The sequence below is a fragment of the Ictidomys tridecemlineatus genome, unplaced genomic scaffold (assembly GCF_052094955.1).
Source record: "Ictidomys tridecemlineatus isolate mIctTri1 unplaced genomic scaffold, mIctTri1.hap1 Scaffold_712, whole genome shotgun sequence".
Classification (NCBI taxonomy): Eukaryota; Metazoa; Chordata; class Mammalia; order Rodentia; family Sciuridae; genus Ictidomys; species Ictidomys tridecemlineatus.
Window position 1 is genome coordinate 12,183 of NW_027525097.1, and position 8,762 is coordinate 20,944.

At 53.9% G+C, this 8,762-nt stretch overlaps 1 long non-coding RNA gene across 1 annotated transcript; it reads left to right on the forward strand.

Annotated features, from left to right (window-relative positions):
- The first annotated feature begins 590 nt into the window (after positions 1-590).
- LOC144374471 (uncharacterized) lies at positions 591-5,381 on the forward strand. Its single transcript, XR_013433856.1, has 4 exons — positions 591-1,315; positions 2,056-2,138; positions 3,085-3,293; positions 4,964-5,381. It is a non-coding gene; the product is annotated as an uncharacterized LOC144374471 (long non-coding RNA).
- Positions 5,382-8,762: the final 3,381 nt, after the last annotated feature.

The following is an 8,762-nucleotide window of genomic DNA, read 5'->3' on the forward strand; positions in this document are numbered from 1 at the left end:
AGGGCACCACTGTGGCACCCTGGCCCAGGTAAGGGAGACTTGGGGCTGAGGGCATCTCCGCAAAAGGAGCCCAGGACTCTGAGCCCCGTGGGTGAGCGCCCCTCGCCCACAGGCACTCATTCTCCAGGGTTGCTGCTGCGGGTGAGCTCCCTCAGCCCCCCAGCGCTCAGGCTGCTGCTCGGGGTCCTGGGGGTGAGCGCCCCTCACCCAGCAGTGCTCCGGGCGGCCCTGAGTGTGGAGGGGAGCCGCCCTGGCGCTCGGGGTGGGGGCGGGGGATCAGGCTTCCTTAGTTCCTGGGGGTGAGCACCCCTCCCTTCGGCGGTGCTGGGCCCGGCCTGCTGGCCCTGGGCGAGCGCCCCAGGCGGCCTGGCCGGCAGTTTCCTGGGCGCTCTGGGCCCTGCTGGTGAGCGCCCCTTGTCCTCCGGGGCCCGCGGGTGAGCGCCCCTCGCCCGCGGGTCCTCGGTGTGCCCGGGCCTCTGGGGTTAGCCCCCCAGGCGCGCCAGGGAGCAGTGGCCTCTGGGGCCCGCGGGTGAGCGCCCCTCGCCCGCTGGTCCCCAGTGTCCTCTGTGTCCCCAGGCTGAGCGCCCCCGGCTGGGTCCCCTCTGGGTCCTGAGGGTTGAGCGCCCCTCGCCCAGCAGTGCCCAGTGGGTCTCCTCTGGGGCCCGTGGCTGGTGCCCCTCCCTCGCCAGTGCTCAGTCTGCCCTGGGCCCTGTGGGTGAGCGCCCCTTGCCCGCCAGGGCTCAGTGTCCTCTGTTTCTCTTGTCCTAGTGCTCCTGGGTCAGTCCCCTCAGGGTCCTGAGGGGTGAGCGCCCTTCTCTCAGTAGTTTTTAGTGGGTCTTCTCTGAGGCCTGTGGTTGATGTCTGGGCTCTGTTGGTGAGTGTTTTTTGCCTACCAGTGTCCTCCTCTGTCTTCATCCTAGGTCCTCTTCTTTACTGGGCTCTCATTCACTCTGGTCTGCCTGCTCAGTCACCTGGACTCTTTGAGTATTTCCTTTTTTGCTTGTTTTTTTAGAGCTTATTATGTCATTTCTTTTGGGTTCTTGAGATACTGGGTGTTTGAATTTCTTGGCTGCCCATGGTGCGGTGCATGGCTGCTCTAAATGTGTAGCTGACCTTCATGGCCCAGCTTGTGATGCTTGCTGGAGACATTTGGCTGTCCTGGCTGTTCCTTCCTGGAGGAAGTGTTGGGGTTTGAGAGTGGGTTCTCCTTTCCCATCTTGAGTGCAGCATTTTGGGGACATACTCGCCAAGTTCTGCTCTGTACCCAGTCGAGGAGCAGCACTGAGGGGAGGAACAAGAGCTCCAGGCCTAGCAGGTGAGTGGGGAAAGGATCTGAGTGGGGTGGGCCTGGGCCCTGCTTTGTCCGGGGCCTCACCCAGTGTGTGCCATGCCCCTTAGCTCTGGTGGGACTTCAGAGGTCACCAGTGGGCCCCTCCCTGCACCCGACCTGTGGTTCCATTGGATGTGGATCAGCAGGCTTTCTGAAGAGCACTTGTGTGCTCATTATTAACTTCACTGGTACATGCACTTCACAAGTCATCTTAAAATAAACGTCTCTTGATTGTAAATTCCACAGATCAAGGGCTTTTCACCAAATGCTTCAGTTCTGGCTGGACTTTTGTATCTGTAGCCAGCTGATGGTTGCCACAGAACTACCATAGATGAGATCAATCTCATAGCAAATGCTTCACTGCTATCTGATTCAAGAGAGAATTTGCTTGTGGTGTTCACTGGCTGATATTGAGTGTAGTTCTGACAAGAATGTTGACTGATAATTTCATTTATACATAAGACAAAAACAAAATAAGCGGAACATTCATGTGTATTGCACTACTTTTTGTAGGGCAAAGGGGTGTTCTGCGTTGAATGGATGCCAGTGTTGAGTACTGGACGTGTAGTTCCACACACTTTTGTAGCTATTCACAATGGAATAGCTACAGACATAAACATTCCTGCATTATTAACCTTTTCTCCATCTCATCATTAAATTGAGACAATTATCAAAACAGCAAACCAGCCTGCAACAGGTGGTGATTGCCGATTTTCCTTTTGTAGATGCCTCATGTGACCTGTACTCTGCATGGCTAGGAAGGGACCTGGAGTAGAGCACGCCATGTTTGCAACTGAAAAAGACTCAGGTGATAGCAAGACTCGGTGGAGAGATCCCCAGGTCATAAGCCATGAGAATAGCAGGGAACAGGAGGCCCGGAGTCTGGTCCTAGCAGCCTAGGCTGGGCTGAAATGTCCAAGCATGAGCCCTGCCATGGCCAAGCATGGCTTCTCCACACATGTTCCCAGGCACAAGGAAATATGCACATGGCATTGAGGCAGGATGCAGCAGAGCTGGCAGGGTTTGGGGCCACAGGGCCAGCTCTGTCCTACAGCCCAGCTGTGAAGGCTAATACCCGTTTGCTGTCTCCCCTGCTTCCATCCAGCTTCCAGGGCTGCTCTCCTTCCCCAGGCTTCTCCTGGCTCTCTGGTCCCTCCAAATGACTCTTCTCCTGGAGCCTCCACCACTGCTTCCCTCTAGAAGAACCCAAACCAAAGATCACAGCTTGGCTTGGGCTCTGCAGGGCTCCTCTGAACCTGAAGTTAGAATTTAAGAAAACCATATATACCTTCATTCAGAGCAACCAACAGGGACTTTCAGGAGAAAAAGAAACTGCTGAAAACTGAGAGATGGGCAAACACATCCACCTTAGTAGGGCTTTAGGATCTGGCACTCAGAAACACAAATAAAAGCAAAGCCACCCTCTAATCATCAAAGTCATTTCTTAAAATGAAAATATCAAGTGTCACTGAGGATGAGTTGAAATGGATATTTCCAAATAAACTACAGGCCAAGAAGCTAGTAGAAACTATATGGAAAGTAAGTTCATAACTGGACCAGCACACAACACAGCCTCAGCACACATGCCTTGGGCTCAATAATGCAGATGGAACAATCAGAAGGAACTCTGGCTCACTTGTCCACTTCTAGAAATTGTAAAGCACTTGAAAGGGGCAGGAGGAAGTGTTTATCCAGTAAGGCAGGATGAGCCCATGAATTGGGCAGTGCAGTATGATAAGAAAATTCTGTTTCAGACCCAGGGAGGAAACTCCATGTGATGAAGAGTGAAGGTGAAGGAGCTGAGAAGCTGGACAGAGTGGGCAGAACATGGTGCAGCTGCACAGAAGGCCACAGGGAGCAGGAACAGACCCAGCTGTCAGACGGTCTCAGGACAAGGCACCCCCTCTCTGCACAGTTCTGGTTCTGAAGTTTTGCCCTTGGAGTTGTGTCCCTTGGTCCACAGGTACGTGTCTGTGGAATATGATGCGTGCATTCATTAGCTGGTCTTGGGGAAAGTCTATTTGTCTACTAGATGGTATATAGCAGCCTTTCCCACACAGGCCTCTGCCCTGGCTGCTTGCCCTGTGCCTCCAGAGCCCTGCACTGCTGCCTGCCACTCTCTGAAGCTCTCTCCCAGTAGCCCTGGAGCATTCTTTTTGTTTTGTTTTGTTTTTTAGACAGAGAGAGAGAGAGAGAGAGAGAGAGAGAGAGAGAGAGAGAGAGAGAGAATTTTTTAATATTTATTTTTTAGTTTTTGGTGGACACAACATCTTTATTATATTTTTATGTGGTGCTGAGGATCGAACCCAGTGGCCTGCACATGCCATCGCGCTATGGCTTGAGCCACATCCCCAGCCCACCCCCCTGGAGCATTCTTGTGCAAGCTCCATCCCTCAGCCAGACCTGCAGGCCACCCTCAAGAAGGGCACAGCCACAGAGCTGGCACCATCACCCTCCAGAACAAGCAGGGCTCTCTCTTGAGCTGCAGGACTGGCCTCTGCCCCAGCACCCAGCTCAAGGCATGTGACTGAGCCTCCTTTTGCAGGAGGAGAGAGGCAGTAGGATTGGAGGGACACAGGGAGAGGATGTGAGCACAGAGCAAGTCGGCTGTGTGGGAGCAGGAACTGAGGGGCACTGGGAAGGGACTTCATAGGTCTGGTCTGACTTGAAAAGGCACAGGGGTAGGAAGAGCTTCTGGCTCCATCCTGGGGTAAAACTGGGGAGTAAAGAGCTTTCCTAAGTTGAGAGCTTTTTTCCTGCCCTGAGTCAGCAGGATGTTCGACACACCTGATGTCATGGACCACCTGCCTCAAGTCTGTAAGGGAGCAGGGATCCCCTCAGTTTCCAAATGGCAAAGGTGCTCAGGGGATTGGTGTGACTTTGTCAGTGGAACTCAAGCAACGAGGGGCAGACCAGGTACCAGAATCCAGGCCCATCTGCCCCCCGGGCCCATGCTCTGTGTGGTACTAGCAGCACCCTCCAGGGAAGGATGCAGACAGGGGCCGGTTAAGGAGAGTCTGAGTCCTGTCCTGTGGCCTAGGAGGCTGTTCTGCCTGACTGTTCCAGTGAGATGACAGGCGCTTTACCAAGCAGCTAACCCCAAGGGAGCTCCATGGGTTGGGGGGCTCATTCAGAGACTTGGACATACCTAGACTGAAGTTAAATCTAGGAGCACACAGAAGCCTGTGTAAACAGAGTAGGATAAGTCACAAGGCCAAGGGTCCATACAAGACTAAAAGCCCAGACCAAGTCCAGGCTGAGCTGAGCCAGGTCAAGACAAAACAAATGCCAAGATAAAGACCAGGGCAACCCCATCCTAGACACACCTGAGCCAAGCTCAGCTGATAGCGGACAGGCAGCAGGACCAGGCGTGCTGAGGAAGAGACACGCGTGGTGTGCTGGGTACTTGCTTCCTCCACAGGCAGGTCTGGGATCATCCTGGATCCTAATGCTGGGTCTTGGCACATGAGTGTGTGGCTGCAGATTGTGCTCCTGACCAGGCCTGAGATGATGGGTCTAGTCCATAGATGACAGGGATAGACTGATGGGGGGACTATAACTAGAGAAAAGATCTGATCCCCATGGCTTGAGGGATGACACTGACCTGAGAGGTTCTTATTTCTGCCCTTCCAGGAAAAAAGTGGCTGTAGACAAGCCATCTTCACATGGAAAGGCAGCCTTGGCTCTTTTGGAAAATCCGACTGCAGATGTCCCCTGCCCTAAGACAATGGCCTTGCTCAGCCCTGCCATGTGGAAAGGAGGCGAAGGCCAATGTGACCCTGGTCAGAGGTGGAGTGGAGGTGTCTACCAAGTGCCTCCTGATCAGCTTCAGCAGTGGAGTGCTCAAGGTTTGGCTGCTCTGATGGGCTCCATCTCCCTGCTCACAGACTGCAGAGATGCCCACCTGGCTCCGGGGCTGAGGTCTCCTGTGCGTCTCCATGCAGCCCACCGCTTCCTCCTGCTCTCACCTTCTCCACCTTCCCCAATGACGTGTGCTGTTTTGTAACACAATAAAGATAGAATTTAATCGCAGATAAAATGTTTTCCCAAAGACCCTGAGTGTGAGTTTGTAGCCACCGTCACTGGGTCACTCTGCTGATGCCTCATTGACCCCACATCTGGGGCCTCTGGGAGCCTGTTCCTGATCACAGATGGACTCCCAGCTAGAGCCGCTGGATCCACACTTTTAAGGGGGAGGATGAGGCCCAGGAGGTGCAGGAGCTCTGAGCTCTAGCATTAGAGAAAGTGTCTGGGTTTTGGCATCGAAATCAGGTGTAGGTAGCCCAAGGGTGAATGAGGAGAGAGTGAGGGCTCAGATGGCAAAGTTCTCCATGCACCCAGGGTTGGGAGGATGGGGAATGAGATGGCAGGTGGGTCTGAGCACCTGCTATGAGCCCCATGGCCTCACAAACGTCCTCAGTGACCTTCATGGTGGATACCCACAGAGCCCTAGAGAAAAGTAGGGTCCTGGGAACTTGCACAGGACAGTGACTGCAGCCAGGGTGCCTGGAGCCTGGGGCTGGGCAGGAGGGCACCTGCTTACCAGGCTGGCTCCACACTGCAAGCCCTCCCGGTGCTACACCTGGCAGACCCCAGGCAGGTGCTTCAGGACTCAGGTAAATGCTTATCCTGGGAACTGCTCTTTCTAAGCGTGTTTTGTTGCTCAAATTTGGCAAAAATTTGGTCTTTTGACACTGACTCTTAACAGTCTGCGTCCCTTTCCCTTTGACAAGATCATTTAGATCAGTCTAAATGATGGGACAAGTCCATCCTGGTGACATGTGCTCAGACCACTTGGTGGACAATCAGTAATGTCTTCAGAAAAAATTATTCAGAGACGCGGGAATTGTCAGAATGAAGATGGCCCAAACCAGGTGTTGTCAAGGCTTGGAGCAGGGTTCCCATGTCCTCCACTAGGTGCAGCCAGTGGACGTCTTTGCAGGTTGGCTTTTTCACTCTCCAGTTTTGGGTGCCCTTGAGGGGATCTTGGCATCACCCCCTCAATAAAGGGCCAGATGACATGGAGCCCGGCATCCCTCAGGACTTTGGGATGGACAAGGCGGAGGACAGTGACACCGCCCAATTAAAATCAGAAATTTTCGAAGAAAAGCTCCTAGTTACTTTTTTCTCAGTCCCTGCCACTTCCTGCCATGTAGCAGCTCCCTGCAGGCTAGCCTTCCTTGTCCAGGATGGAAGCATTTGCCAGGCAAAGCCCAGGCTCAGGAAGAAAAGTAGGGCTGGAGGGGACTGACCATGCTCCTTAGCAGAGTCCCCAGGGCCCGCCCATCTGTGTCCCCAGGCTTCCTTCCTGTAGGTGGCAGTGTTTGTGGGACAGGCAGATGCAGGTCAGCTTCTTCCACTGTTTTGGCCAAATTGTGATTAAATTCATTTTTCCTTTTTACGTTGTCTTCTCCTAGTTCTGATGTTGGCCAATACCCAGTCAATCAGCAGGGACTGCAGATTCTTGGGCCCCAGGAAGACAAAAGTTCTTCTCCTGTGCCTATGACCCTGCTGGGACTCCCAAGTGTCCCCAGGCTACTGACCTTGGGCCCCTCACTGAGGTGCTGTCCATGTTCCCTGCACATCCAGTGGCCATGAGCAGCCTGGACCTGCAGTGTCTGAGCTTCCAGGGTCTCTTCAGTGCTCTCCTGGACTCCCACATTTCTTCCCTTCTCCTCCTCTGCCAGACTCCCACAGCAAGTCCTCCTGAGGGCAGAGCCCCACCTTCCCAGGCCCCCCCAAGCTGCTCCTGGGCTTTGGGGCAGGTCACTGGGGCACAGTCACTGGGGGCACAGTTGGAGGGAGATTCCAGAGAGGAGGGCCACCCTTCTGCCCCCCATCTGCTCTGAGAGCTCTGTGCTGTTTCCAAGGCCTTGAGTCACCTATGGCCTAGACCAGATGGGTGAAGTGGCTGAGGGAGGCCATGCCATCCAGGAGGCAGGGAAGGCTCTGGCTGAGACAGACACTAGGGTAGCCATGGGGATGGCAAGTGAAATGGGAAATGTCAGTGGCTCTGTCCTGCCCTGAAGTGGCAGCCCTCATGCTTTCCCCACAGGGTGAAGATCGGCAACCCCATAGGCCCTGGGCCTGCCTCAGCAGAAAGGGCACTGGTGGGATCTGGGTTTCACAGAAACAAGAATAATTGTTTAGTGTAGGTGTGTCTCATGCAGCAAGAGGAATGGATCCCAGCAGGACTGCCTGGAGGACGGAGTGCCCCACAGGCCCACGTGTTAAAGGCCAGTCCCCAGATGGTGCTTCTGCCACGTGGTGGAACTTAGGAGGTCAGGCCTAGTGGGAGGATTCATTCAAGTCACCCTGTTTCTTCCTTTTTCTCTCTTGCATCCCAGACGTGAGTTGTGAAGTTGGCTCTGCCATGGTCTCCTCCATGATATGTTGGCTCACCACAGGCCCCAAAGCAGCCCTGATTGGAAACCTTTAAAACTGTGAGACAAAATAAACCCTTTCTCAAGCATTGTGTTACAGCAATGGAAAGCTGACTCTTGCACTCCACATCAGCCTCCCTGTGCCCCATCACTTTCTTTCCCAGCCACACAGTCAGAAGGCATGAAAGTCAGCATCCCCAGGGACTTATGACTGTTCATTCCCAGTCTGTCCATCAACAAAAGAAAGATGGACCCAGTGTGACACACTCGTCAACAGCACATCACTCAGCAGCACAGAGCAGAGGGGACAGGACCATGGTGCACAGACACAGCATGGAGCAGCCTCACCTCCACATTCTACTTGAGGATGTTTCCAACAATGAAAAGACTGTGAGCTGGCGACAGAAATCAGAACAGTGGTTATGGGGCAGGGGTAGCACAGGGACTTCAGGAGAGTGGTTGCAGGGGTGTATCCCATGTAAAAGTTCATGTAAGAGCTTTTGTGTGTTTTTCTGTTCGTGTTTACTCTTTGTTTTCAGTGGTGAGAAACACAACAACATCGACGGCAAAGCATTCCGAAAAAGGTCCAAAGATAGAGAGTGAAATGGGTCAGCGGTCTCAGAGGGCCTCTTAGCTTCAGCGGGGACCCAGGAGTTTGGTCTCATTCTGGTGGGAGAGAGGAGCACTCCTTGGGTAAAAAGTCCCTGTAGGAGAGCAGGGCAGTGACCAGGTCAGAGGTGTGCTGCAGCCAGGACGGGTGGACGGAGGGCAGGACAGAGGGGAAATGGCAGGGCCTTGTCCAGGCAGCTGGGATGGAGGGCTGGACAGGTGGGAGGCAGTAGGGTGGTGTTGGACCAGCCCACCAGTGGCTGCTGCATAGTTAAGTGACTGGGAGGATGAGAAGGAGCAGTCTTGGAACAGGAGAAAATCACAATTGTTTGGTAGAAGGTGATTGGGCAACATCCAGGAGGGGATGATCCCAGGACACAGCTTGGGAGGGACAGTGGAGGACAAGAGGGCACAGGAAGGGGCAAGATGGGGTGGGGAGA